Here is a 13,805-nt window from a genome sequence, read left to right as displayed (position 1 = left end):
CGCTCAGACGACACACAAATGCGTGTAAAGGAAGGCCCTATTATAACGAAAACCACACGCTTTTGCACGTTGTCTATTTACGACGCTCATTTATGACACGCAATGCGTATCAAAGTAAACCCTGTCATAAAGGAAGACGACACGCATTTGTGTGTCATAACCTTACGACGTGTGTTTAGGACACACATTGCGTATCATTAAAGCCCTTGTCATAAATGAAGATGACACACATTTGTGTGTCATAAACTTCAATAACCATTTACGATATACATTTACGATGAGTCTTTATGATACTCATTTACGCATAATACAAAAATATGTAAAAAAAAATATATACCAAAACAATTAAATTTCATCCAATAACATCATGTCAAAAAATTGTAATACATTCATATTAAGGGGATCTAATTGTACATTGTTATTAAAGGGTTTTCCCTAACTATATAACCTAATACTACTTTGCTATTAAGGGACACCTTATTCAATGTAATGCTATACAAACAAAAAAGATATACACAAAGATGATAAACATCAAATTCCAACTAAGTAGAGTTGCATCTTGCCTTTCGTAATTCTTTAAGACTAATGAACCTCTGCTCCGATAATTCTTATGACCTGATCAAATAAAAGTCAAAATTAATATGCTAATATAATTATTAGAAGAATCAAACATGGAATGTTAGTTGTAAAAGAGGAAATTACCCTTTTCTCTATCCAAAGAATGTGGGACCGCACTTGAGATATGATATTTGATCCTTGATGTGTTTCGGGTTCTATTAAAACATGCTCTACATTGAAAATATTTGCATAAGTGTGTATCGATAGCAGATAAGTTTCTAATATTCAGCCATTAAATGTAAAAAAGTTAATGTTTTTTACTATACTATGTAGCTCGTTATATAAACAAGTAAAAAATGCTACAAAACATGGAAGAAATGTAGTCAGATTGTTAGAATTTAGAAGTTATTTAAGTGGATAAAATTTACAAAAACATTTTCTGTAAGGTCACATAGCTAGCATACAATGGTAATTCTATTCTTTAATGATGGTATTTCCTCTATGGTAATTGTTTGTAGGGTAAAATTAAAAAAAAAAAAAAAAAAAAAAAAAAAAAAAAAAAAAAAAAAGTTGACTTGAGTGGAATGAATTTAATTAGATAATGGCAAAAACAAACCAAACCTACCCATATTTGGGGACAGGCCCTTCACCCAATGGATGCCTTCGACAATGAGTGATACGATTAACCTACATAAATGCCAGATGTTGACCAAATTGATAAGTGTTTTGCATTAAAAGCTTTGAAAAAAATATTTTGTAAAAGTAAAATACACGAATTGCAACAAGTCCAAATAATAACAGATTGGTTGAATAGTTACCAATTAGTAGGCAGCTCACGAAGAACAATATCTAGCACCTAAAGAGCTTCTTGCATATAGTATTACAACCTAGTTATAATAAATATCAACATTATTAATAAACAAATAGAACTTTTTATACCTTATAATTTATATACACGATAATAAACAAAACAAAACATTGTTACCTTTAAACTAATGGCACTTACTTGTTAAGATCAATATCCCACCGAATCGTGAGATTGTCTTTAATTTGAGATTCTTTCATCATCTATCAAACAATATATCCAAAAATTCAAAACTAAATAAAGGTTGCATTGACCAAGAAGAATAGAAATACTTCTTACTTTATTATAGTTAGCTTCAAGCTTGATAAGTGGGGCAAACACATTGTGATATTGCAATTAGAAACATGAGCAAACATGCAATATTAAAGTGTGATGACTGAATTCGAACAATACATGAAGATGGTGAATACTTAAAAAAGTTTTTAGAACCTGATAAGCATCTTCATACTTTAAGGTTCATCATTTACACCAGGTTTCTCAAGATCTTCCAAACTTGCATTAGGATTTGTCTTCCAAAGTTCTTCTACTTTGTTAATTTGCTTAGCGCTGATCTGTCTTGCTCGTAGCTGTTCTGTTTCATATGGAACCTTAACAAGCCATTGTAAGAAACACCTATCATCAATAAGTGGACACCATTGACTCAAGTCCTAATTCATGTCTTTCAAAGCATTCACATTCAGTCAAACTCTCTTGTTGACTAAGCGTTGACCACTCCACATGGTATGTTTTTAAAAATATTTATTTTAATTTGAGATATTTTCTTCATTATATTATGTTTGTGTGGTTTATTACAGGTGTTCAAGACATGATACAAGAAAGACTCCAAGAGGCATCTTGAGTGCAACTTCCCAGTCATTTCTTTCAAGCAAAGCATTCACAACCTACTACAAAACTAAGAACTTTGCTGCTGCTGATTTTACACCGCAAAACTAAGTGCTCTACTACCAATTTCAACCACCTAAGAACTCTGTTGCTGCTGATTTTACACCGCTACTGATGCATACAGATGAAGATGAAGATGACAGAGCACGCACAAGTTTATCCTTTACATGAGCCAAAGTCACCTGGCAAGTATATCATGAAATGGAAGTCATATTATAATTATGACATTAAAACTTAGGAGTAATTTTTGTTTATGGTTTGATTCTCCTAAGTCAAACCGAAACCCTTGTTACTTTTCTTTATAAATGGATATTTATTATCTAACCAAGAAGATATTAGCGATCTTCATATCTTTACCAAATAGCATGCATAAACAATCCAATAGCTTACCAATTTTATGCTCTTACCAAAATGCCTAATGAGTGAATTAAATACAGGCCGACTGAAACAAAATTATAAACATGAGAAATTTATCGGAATTAGGGTGGATCAAGAACCGAAAATATTCCCTAAGTAACGAAGTTGCCATGGGCATAGTGAAGGAGACCGGTGGGATGACTTTTCTCGTACTTAAGCTTATACCTTCCTTCCGGAGTTTTGAAATACGTCTTCAAACCCAGCGCTTCTTGTCCGCTGTCGGCAGCGTTCTTGTTGCCTGTTGTTGACGACAAAGACATCGCTGAATTAGGTTTCGATGTACTGATCATCGCCACGATCAGATGAATCAATGTTATGTATAGTTAAATTTGTACAGGAAAAAGCAAAAAGAAATTGGATCAAAGCACATTGATAAAAGCAATTATAAAAATAAATTTCTTCAAAAGAAATTGTGTTCGTGATATAGAAAAGAAATGAGGATTCAGAATAACAGATGACTAGGGAAGGAATGATGTGAAAGCATAAAAGGAAAAACTTAGGGTTCCGGTGGGTTTGCTAAAATTTAAGGGTCGGACAAATTATAAAACGGTGCCAAGGTACACCAGACCACCGACGCCAACATGCTCGGCGATGTGGAGGTTAATGAAGCGTTCTTCGAGAAGGAAGGTGCATCGCCACAGTATGAAGCTAGAAGAGGCAACGAGGATTGGAGGTAGTGAATGTGGGTGAGAGGTGGAGACGAGGGAGGGGAGATATGAGACACATATGGAAATGAATGTAGGGAAAAAGGCGGGGGTATAAAAATTTGGGGATTTCATTTTCCCTCTAAGAAGACACGCGTTTCTTAAAAAAATATAAAACGATATTCACAGATGACGCACATTTTAGATAAAGTGTCCTCTGTATTTTTAATTTTTTTACATGAGACGCTAATGTAAGGTCACGCAATAATGTGTGACATAAATCCTTAAAGATTTTGAAGTGATCACAATTTTTTAGTATCACTCTCTTTTGCGTAACATAAATCAATGAGTGTCGTGGTTTGCGCGTTGTAAAATGGTCTTTTTCTTGTAGTGTTTGCTAGATTCTTAGCTGCTACATTGGCAATTGAGTTTGAGTTATGCTAGTGGTAATAGCGAAGGGATGAATCGATTTCTTCAGGAGATGGTGTAGTGAAATTTTTATTGAAGGGTAATTATGTCACCAACGGAAAATTAAGGAGGAAAGTTGTTTTTTCTCTCGAAGTTGGAATCTCTAATTCGATTTTCATTTGCGGAAGAAGGTTTTTTTTTAATTTTTTTTTTTGTAGATTTAATGGGTTTTTTGGTCTTCCTATTCTTAAATGGATTATCATTGGTAAAAGGAAAAGAAAAAAAATAAGAAAATGAATTTTGAATGCAAGTGCAGTAAGATTATTTAGAGGTTTTTAATCACAAATCTTGAAAAGTAATCTTTCTTAATAAATAAATAAATAAATAAATAAAGATTTGACCCTTGGAATTTGGAAGTTAAGAATTGGTGTTTTCTCACCTACCGGACTAAAGTGCAGTTTGGGAATTATCATATATGAATGGTGTTCAAATGTAGTTACGATATTCACCAAAGATGGAAATTCAAAGGAACTGATCAGTTTTGATTTAGCATTTTTCCATATAAAATTGCAATAGTTGTCGGTTTTATCCTGATTTTAGTAACGTTTTTACCTTTTGTATTGTTTTTTTTTTTTTTTTTTTTTTTGCAAATGGGTAAAATCCCCATTTTCTGTGGTTCAAAACATTTCCGTTGAATTCCGAGAATTTTAGTCGTTTGGTTTTACCCTTCTTTGATAATAAGATGTATTTGACCGGATCAATCCCGGAAATTTTAGTTATTTGGTTTGAAATCATTTTCTATAAAAAATTTATTCAGTTCAATTCAAATCCATGACTTTTTAATAGTTGGTTGGTTTTACCCTTTTTTTCTAAAAAAAAATATATTTGGTGGTTTCAAATCCGGTAATTTTAGTTGGTTGGTTTGTAGTCTTTTGCCATAAAAAGAATCCATGTAATGATATTCGTTCATAATTTTGTAATAATTTATCAATGTTAAACGCGTACAACCTATGAATTCTTTAAGCAATTTTAATGATGTTGATAAGGTTACTCATATTGAATTGAATAAGTTAGTTGTTAAATGTTGGTAATTCGTCTTATAATCATCTAACCTTTATGGACGTGTCTTCTAAATTTATAAGTTATGAATGAGAAAAAACTCTTTTAATCATTTTACATTTTTACATTTGTCCTGCAGTTGGAGCCCTAAAGGTTAAAGTTTAGAATACATCTAGATCAACCTAAAAATACAAGACGTTACAACATGGTGGGATATATAAGAATCTTTTTGACGGTTTTGCATGAGTTGTCAAAGGTATTGGGATATTATTTCATATAGTTTTTAATATGTTTGGCCTTAATTATCATTCATAAAGCACTACCTAATGTATTAATTGCTCTTTTTGATATCTTACAAGCATAATATTATGCAAATACAGTTGTTAACACCTTTGAAGATCCATTTAGCTTCTTAGAACAATAGCTTTAAAGCAGTAGCTTTGATTTTTTATGTTTTGAGCTTGATTTCATGTAATTGTGTTTTAATGGATTTCTATTCTTTTATTTTATTGTCTTTTAATATATTGCTATTCTGTTATTCATTCTTATATTATTTAATTTGGTAGATTTGTCATTATATAATAATAATATGAGAACAAATTATATAATAATAATACAGAACAAAGTAAAATCAATATTTTTTTTATTATATCGGTCAACCGTCAACTAGAGACCATAAGGACAAATATTTGCCTTTTATTTTAAATATTGAGTGGTTAAGATTAATCTAATACTAACTTTTTTTTAATTTCAAAATGCCAAAAATTGTAATTATCTGTGTAAAAATCCAAAATTCCAATAAAAGCCAAAAATGCAATGGCTAAATTCGTCAAAAACCAAATGGAGATTGATGAATTACTGATCCATACATTGAGATACGTGACCCACACGCACTTAGTTTCTCTCCCCGACATCTATATGCTTCTAATAGGCTAGAATTATTATTATTATTTTTCCGCCATTCGTTTAGGCCATCACTTTTTTTAATTTGAATTTTAAAAAAAAAAAAAATCAATGTTTTTAAAACTTAATTCTCTACGAATACAATCATAAAAAGTTGAAAAAAAAAAATTATAAAAAAACCTAGAAAAAAAAATTTCTTCAAAAATCATAAAATTTATGGGATACTTAATATACTAGTGAATTTGTAAAAAAAAATTCTCAAAATAAGTTTTTGAAGTGTATATTTGATTTTTTTTTCAATAAAAATCGTATCCTAAAAAAATTAAACGAAAAAAAGATACGATTTTTTTTGTAAACAGGTAGGTTTATGGTATAATCTACTATATGTGCATCCAACAAAGTTACGTATAATGGTTTAAATGGTCCCTCGTGACTATTTTTTGCATTTTAAGTGCATAAACTTGTTATTTACCGATTGGGAAAGTCATCTTACCCATTTTAGCAGGTTAACCTGCCTTGTCACTTGTCATGTATACATATGAGGTAACCCACTGATTCAATACCGAGTTGACTCGATGACACAGAAGCTGACACATGCAAAGAGTAATCACTGTCTTTAATTTCCAACAACACCCCCAACAACCTTACACTGTCGATTCGATTGAGTCACAGGCACAAGTGTTGAATTATAAGGGGACATACGCATGTGGGGTTTGAAGTAAAACAAATCTGAAACTTGTTTATCATATTTGAGCAAACAATCTTCTAGAAGAACCCTTAAAATGCAACAATGTTGACTCCGGCACCTTCACCCGACTCTTTAAATTCTGGTGAAGACATCAACTACAATGTGCTCCACTCAATTTTCTGTGATTGTGGTCCGAAGATTACAGAAAACCAAATTGAAATGAAAAAGGTTGAAGGAGCAGCTTGGACATGAGTATATCGTTTGCAGGATCGACAACATCAGTCTCCAGCACAAGTTGGATGACCATGATCAGAAGTTTAAAGTCGATGGTGTTGCTATGGGTGGCATGATGGTAGGGATGCTCTTGTTGCTGGTGATTGTGCTCCATTTCCTTGTTAAGCTTGGGTGATGTGTTGATCTGCAACTAAGGCGGTTCATGGTTAAGAAGGTTATTAGTATGTAGTGTTTGTGTGTTTTTTTGGTATTTGTGTTTTTTTTGCCGAAATATATAAAAGACCTCTATAAATAGCAGGCATTTTATAAGTGAAATTCAATGATTAATGAAAGACCTATCTAAATGATAGGTATTTTGTAAAGTTAGGTGATGTTCTTTGTTGATTGTTTTTTATCTTAATTAGTTGTTAATTTTCATTGAATAATCCGTTGAAAGTGTAATAGCATTAGGAAGAAGGAAAAAGTAGGGATGTTAGGGACCACACTTTCCTTACACAGTGGGGTAATATAGTTTTTTACACATACTACCTTTTCATATATACCATGTAGTTTCATTCTAGCATATTGTTTTCTTCTTCAAATACTCTCCACTTTGAAGTACATAATGAAGAACATGGAATGTGGATGTGGAGCTGAGGCTACAATAAGAACACCTCGTACTACCAATAACCCAGGAAGGCCCTTTTATGTGTGCCCGAAAAAGGTAATGTACCATTTATTCAAATTCTGATGTTAACCCTACTTTTTTTTATTATGTATTAATTCAAGCAAATAGTTGGAATCAGGATGCTCATTCAGGTAATATGTAGCTGAACAATGAAGGTGTGATCATAAATGGGTTGTTTAAGTCAAACAAAAAGCTTCAAGCTGAGGTCTTTAAGTTGAAGGTTTACCTAATATGTAGTTGTGTATTTTTTTTCTGTTTAATCGTGTACAAGTTGTAATGAAGGTCAATTGGACCATTTCTTATGTTACTTGTAATGCACTTTGATGTGTTTTGAAACTTGTAATATTTCGTTTAAGTTCTTATGTAACTTGTAATGTACTTTATTTCGTTTAAGTTGTTATCTTTTAGTTTTGATGTGTTTTGTAGCACGAAATATGAACAAGCAGATTAAACAAAGTCAGTTACAAGACAACCAAGTTAAAACATAACAACTTGTCTAATTCCAAACTTAATAACCTACTACAACCCATTTCCAAACTTAACACTTAAATCCAACCAAACACAACCAAGATAAAAAAAATAACAACTTAAACGAAATAAAATCCTAATCATTAAGCTCCAATGGGTTGGCACTGGTATCTCCTTTCCCATCTTTGCCCTTCACCCTCTTAGCAAGTTTCATCTTTATGATTCTCTCTGATTTCTTTCTTTTACATCTCCTTCCCGCAGCAACACCTTCTGCTCCTTGACCCTTTTGCCATTCATGCACTGATTTTGCTCCTTGACCCTTTTTCCCTTCGTTGACACCTCCGGCTCTTTCACCTTTTTCATTGATACCTCCTGCTCCTTCACCTTTTTCATTGACTCCTGTTTTCCTTTTTTGAACATTTATTTTGGGCCTCCTACCAACTTCATGTTTTTGCACTTGAGGTCTTTCAGCTTGAGGACATGTGACCTTGTATGCCCTATATATTTACACACATTGCATGATATTTTTTTCCCTGCCTTAGACACACTGTTCGTTGGTAGCTTCTCTGATGCATCTCTTCTTTTGTTAACCTTTGGTCTACCTGGCATTCTTCTCTTCATTGGTGGAAGAGGTGGTATGGAGTCAGTTGGTGGCCACATACTACTACCATTCATCCCTTGAATTAGATACTTATAGGTGTTCTTGTAGACTGCTCCATAGAACATTGTATCAACATGACCACCAACATCTCTATTGAGAAATGATATAGTTGCAACTGAATGCACACATCCATACACATTAAGTTGCCACACTCTACAAGTGCAAGTCTTCTTGTCCAGGTCAACAACATAGGACTCAACCATGTTTCTTGTTTTAAATTGGTTTAGACCACTTGGTAAAACCTGGCAATACCTAATGTAGACATAACATAAGTAATTACATACAATTATGAGTTTAATGATTAGAAAGTACCTTTGAGCTTTTTCTAATTGATTATGTAGGAGTGTAATTGTTGGGCAAGGCTTGTAATCAGGCCATGGACTACCTTTAATCTTTAAATTGTATATTATATCCATAACATACAATCTAATCTCCTCTAACATGGCGATGATTGGCTTTTTCCTAGCATCCATTATCACATTATTGAAGCCCTCAGATAAGCCATTCTCCACTGCATCACACATCTTTCCCTCTTGAAAAATGCTCTACTCCAAGATTTAGGGTTTGTTTCCATAAGATAAGCAAAGGCTGCAGGGTTAAGCACTTCAATCTCCTTCATGGCAGCATTGAAGAAAGGCTCAGTGGATGCCTTGCTTGCCTTCTAAAACATGGTTTCATAATGCACACCACTGAATATTTTCCTAAAGTTGGCAACAATATGCCTTGCACACTGCCTATGTTCAGCAGTAGGTAGTATTTCCTTCATAGCCTCTAGCAGCCTTTTACAACAATGATAACATGTTATATAAAATGAGACTAGAATTTATTAAATTAGGAAGTAAAACCACTTACCTTATGCTGATCTGACATTAATGTTATACCAAAACCATTAACCAGTTGAAAGTCATCTCTAAGGTTTTCCAAAAAACCATTTCCAATTTTCTTTGTTCTCTACATAGACAACTGCCCATGCAATTGGAAATATGTGATTATTGTCATCTCTTCCTACAACTCATATTAGTTCTCCATTACATAAGCCCTTTAAGAAACATCCATCTAAATTTATAACCCTTCTGCAACTCCCTCTCCACCATTGATTAAGCCCATTTAAACACAAGTAAAGTTTGCTAAAATAAATCTTACCATCTGGCCTAGATTTGACATCAATTTTGACTGTTAATCCTGGATTTGATCTTCTAATCTCCTCACCATATGACCACAACTTTGCATAGTGCTCCACTAGTGTTCCTTCAATCAGTTCATTTGCATACTTCTTTTCTCTTCTACACTGTCCCATACTTACATCTATACCAAATTTCTCTTTAACCTCATCCCTAAGTAGCCTCACACTAACCTTTTGTTTATGTAAGAATTGTGGTGTGTAATGGGTACCTATCCATGAATAATTCACAATTGAACCTAAATTGAAGTTTCTTGCACAAGTATTCTCATTTATGAGACTCTTTATCTGGAAAGACTTTTCTTCACTCATCCAAGAAGCCCACATCCTAAACTAGCATTGCCCAGAGCAACATTTCACTAGTAATTTTCTACTTTCATTTTTTTGTAACATAACTAGTAACCATTTTCTACAGCATAGTTACACATCATATGTTTCAGTTGTTTAGGACTCACAAATCTCATACCTGATACAGGTTTTTGCTTTTTCCAATGAACTTTTTCATTTTAAATAGCCTGGTCAGTAGAAATTACCTCATCTTCTTGTGGTAGATCATATGTATCTTCATAAGGTGGACTGTGCCCAGAGCAACATTTCACTAATAGTTTTCTACTTTCATTTTTTGTAACATAACTAATAACCATTTTCTACAGCATAGTTACACATCATATGTTTCAGTTGTTTAGGACTCACAAATCTCATACCTAATACAGGTTTTTGCTTTTTCCAATGAACTTTTTCATTGTAAATAGCCTGGTCAGTAGAAATTACCTCATCTTCTTGTGGTAGATCATATGTATCTTCATAAGGTGGACTGTAGGGGGTGGCTTGCTCCTTTGGGCACAACTTACTCAGAAACTCATCATCCTTTGTCTTGTTCATAGGAATGCACTCATCGGGTTCACTGTCCACCATGTGAATGCCATCATCTTGCTCACCTTGAAAATCCTCGTTTGGACCTAGGATATCATCCATACCAACATGTAAATCTTGCATGTCGATTCCAAAATCCATATCCATACGACTGTGAACTTCTTCATGATCCTCATTTGCACCAGATAATTGGTCTAAGGAACTGTTAACTTTTGCTTGCTCTTCAAGAATCCATTGATGTACATTAACACCAAGATGGTCCATATATACATCGATTACACAATCAGAAGCATACCCTACTTTGATTAGTTCCATGTAATCCATGTCATTCGCGATTAACCTTAATCCATCAGGAAAAACAATATTGGGCATGCAAAAGTACACATTCATACATATCTCACATGTGGATCTTTCAAGAAACTCGACAAATTCCTTCTTGTCCATTCCAGCAAAATCAACATCATCAAACTTTTGCTCTGCTCCATCTGCGTAAGTAATAGAGGGGTACCTGGTAAAAATTCCAGCAAAATGTAGATCCATCTTCATGAAAATAGCCATAGCAACAACAAAGTCCCCCGATTTGAGTGACTAACACTTGAAGAAAAGGATAGGACCGAAGAACAGATCAACAACAAATTTTGATGCGGCAAAGTTAAAGAAGAAAGTTTTAGAAAGGGACAGTTGAGGGGTTTAAACGTACAGTATATCTCATTAAGTCCTATGCACACGTGGCAATGACATGCACTAAATTAATCTATTTGGATACGAGGTGGAAATAAAAAATTGCTATGTAGGATGGGGTCATCGGGTGACCCCTTCATTTTTCCAATAGTGCCATTTTAAAATAAGAAATAACAAGTTTATGCCCCTAAAATACAAAAAAAAGTCACGAGGGACCATTAAAACCATTATACCTAACTTTGTTGGGCTACAATGACAATAACCCTTTCTTTAACCATTGATCATTATGATTTTCGACAGTCACAATTGGTTCCTTGTTAGTAATGGTTTTTATTGGAACACACACACACACACTGTGTGTGTGTGTGTGTTTATATATATATATATATATATATATATATATATATATATATATATATATATATATATATATATATATAGGGTCCGAATCTGGTAAGAATCCAAAAATTTGTAGAAACTGCAATGACTATTCTTCACCAATAAACGTCAAACCCATTTACAAACTCGAGGGAATAATAATCATGTTTTACGAACGTCCATGAAACGCCATTTAAATTGGTTTTCTTTCTCCTTTTCATTTATTTTGTTTTTTTATTATTATTTTTTTATTTTTCGTTAAAAAAAAATTCGATTTTTTTCTTAAATAGATATATTCTCGGTTTTAATGTTCTTATATTGTTTTTGTTTTTGTTTTTTTCGTTTCTTTGATGTTTTTCATCTTTTTATAATTATTATTATTTTTTGTTTTTGTTTATTTTTGTTTTTTAAATATATTTAAATTATTATTTTTTCTTTTTTATGTATTATTTATTTTATTTTATTTTATTTTATTTGGATTTTTTAAACTAAATATCAATTTGAGTTTTTAATGTTTAACAATTATAAAACTTTAAATAAGAAGAATATTAAGTATCATAATATTTTTTATTAATACTTTTTTTCTATCATATTAGTTTTGGATTATAATATTTTGAATCATAGTATTTTAAATCCTAACAATATTATACATCCTATTAATTTATATCATATTATATTGAATTAAATAAAGTTTTTGTTCAATACAACATTTGGATCATTATAATTTTTAAATCATTTAATTTTGAATCCGAAAAAATATAATAATTAAGGATCATTAAATATATGAATCAAAATATTTTTTAGATCATAATAATTTAAAAATCATAAATATATTGAATAATAATATTTCTGAATGATAAATATTGGAATTATCTCTATTTGTATCCTATTATGTTCAAAAAAAATTTAAAAACTTTTAATCTTTTAAAACCAAGTTTGGTATCTAAAACACCTTATTTTTAAAAAAAAATTTACAAAGTCATTAGAATAATGAATTGAAGTATTCCTTAAGTTTTTTTTATAATTTTTGAATAATTTTTTTCAGTGTCTTTTATAAATATAAAAAATATTTTTTTTTGTAAAGAATTACATTTTAAGAACTTTGGTTTTTTCATATTTTTCTTTCAACGAAAAAATAAAAGTTATGGCTGAAAACCTAAGCGGGTGAAAAAACTGTACCAGCCAATAATGGTTTGACACTTGTCATGCTAGAGGTGGGGGCTTGTGTCAGGAGAGGCCAAATGGCCGATTTTTTTTTTTTTTTAATATTTTTGTTTTTGTCACTTGTACCCTTAAAGTCAAAATATCTAACATTGTCCAAAAATTATCAAAATCTAGAAATTAATTATGAAAATTTCATATTGTTTCGCGAGATTTTGATGATATATAAAATCAAATCATGGCCATCTATTTTTTCAATCTTAAGGCCTACCATTTTTTAAGTCTTATATATATATATATATATATATATATATATATATATATATATATATATATATATATATATATATATATATTCATCATTAGAAATTTTAGAAAAGCCTATACGATGGTTCTTAACACTTTTATTGTTGTAGTTTTGGGGTTATTGATTTCCAAGGCTGACAATGTTTGTTGTAAAACGCCTGTTGACGAGAAGAAGACATCATTTGAACATGGTGCGGTTATTAGTAATGTTCCTTGTGTTCCCTCAACAACAATTTCATGTGGATTGAATGACATAGCACTTACAGAAGGACATGCCAAAACCAATCTCGTAGAAGGGCTTGTAGATTATAACAATTCTACAAATGAACGTCACAGGGATAGTTCTGCCGAAGTGATTAGGGGAATTATTATTGCTATTAATGGCGCTATTTCAAGGCTCAACTTGGAAATTTCACTAAGCGGGGGTTATGCAGGAACTGCCCAGAATTCTATTATAAATTCTGAGGAAAATGCTGCTATCTTAAATGGCGTTTCTTTTCAATTCGGTGGATATGCATCACTGATATCAAGCGCTGAAGGAACGCTCGAGAGTATTCAACAACAACTCGAAAGTAATGTGGGACATCTTGTAGGTAGCTTTGTCGGTGATACTGGAAAAATGTTGGACGTGGGTTTCAAAAATGGAAGTGGATAAATAAGACAAGGTATTGATGGTGGAGAATGATGACCTTCCAATGCTATATGCATATTTTATAATAAAAGGCGAGTCATACATCTTGCTAACGATATCTACTTTGAAGTAAACCTGAAC

The 13,805-nt window shown here is 32.1% G+C and overlaps 1 long non-coding RNA gene across 2 annotated transcripts; it reads right to left on the bottom strand.

Annotated features, from left to right (window-relative positions):
• Positions 1 to 372: 372 nt before the first annotated feature.
• Positions 373 to 2,029, bottom strand: LOC145051355 (uncharacterized). 2 transcript variants are annotated; one of them, XR_013683565.1, is made up of 6 exons: positions 1,703 to 2,029; positions 1,544 to 1,626; positions 1,377 to 1,445; positions 1,184 to 1,245; positions 703 to 788; positions 373 to 615 (listed from the first exon to the last, which is right to left on the bottom strand). It is a non-coding gene; the product is annotated as an uncharacterized LOC145051355 (long non-coding RNA). The 2 variants fall into 2 exon arrangements; XR_013683564.1 differs by having other exon boundaries at positions 1,565 to 1,626.
• Between the last annotated feature and the right edge of the window lie 11,776 nt (positions 2,030 to 13,805).

This window comes from Lactuca serriola, chromosome 5 (genome assembly GCF_051521515.1).
Source record: "Lactuca serriola cultivar US96UC23 chromosome 5, Lser_US96UC23_V15, whole genome shotgun sequence".
Classification (NCBI taxonomy): domain Eukaryota; kingdom Viridiplantae; phylum Streptophyta; class Magnoliopsida; order Asterales; family Asteraceae; genus Lactuca; species Lactuca serriola.
The sequence above is the reverse complement of the archived record's forward strand: the minus strand, read 5'-3'. Positions and strand labels throughout refer to the sequence as shown.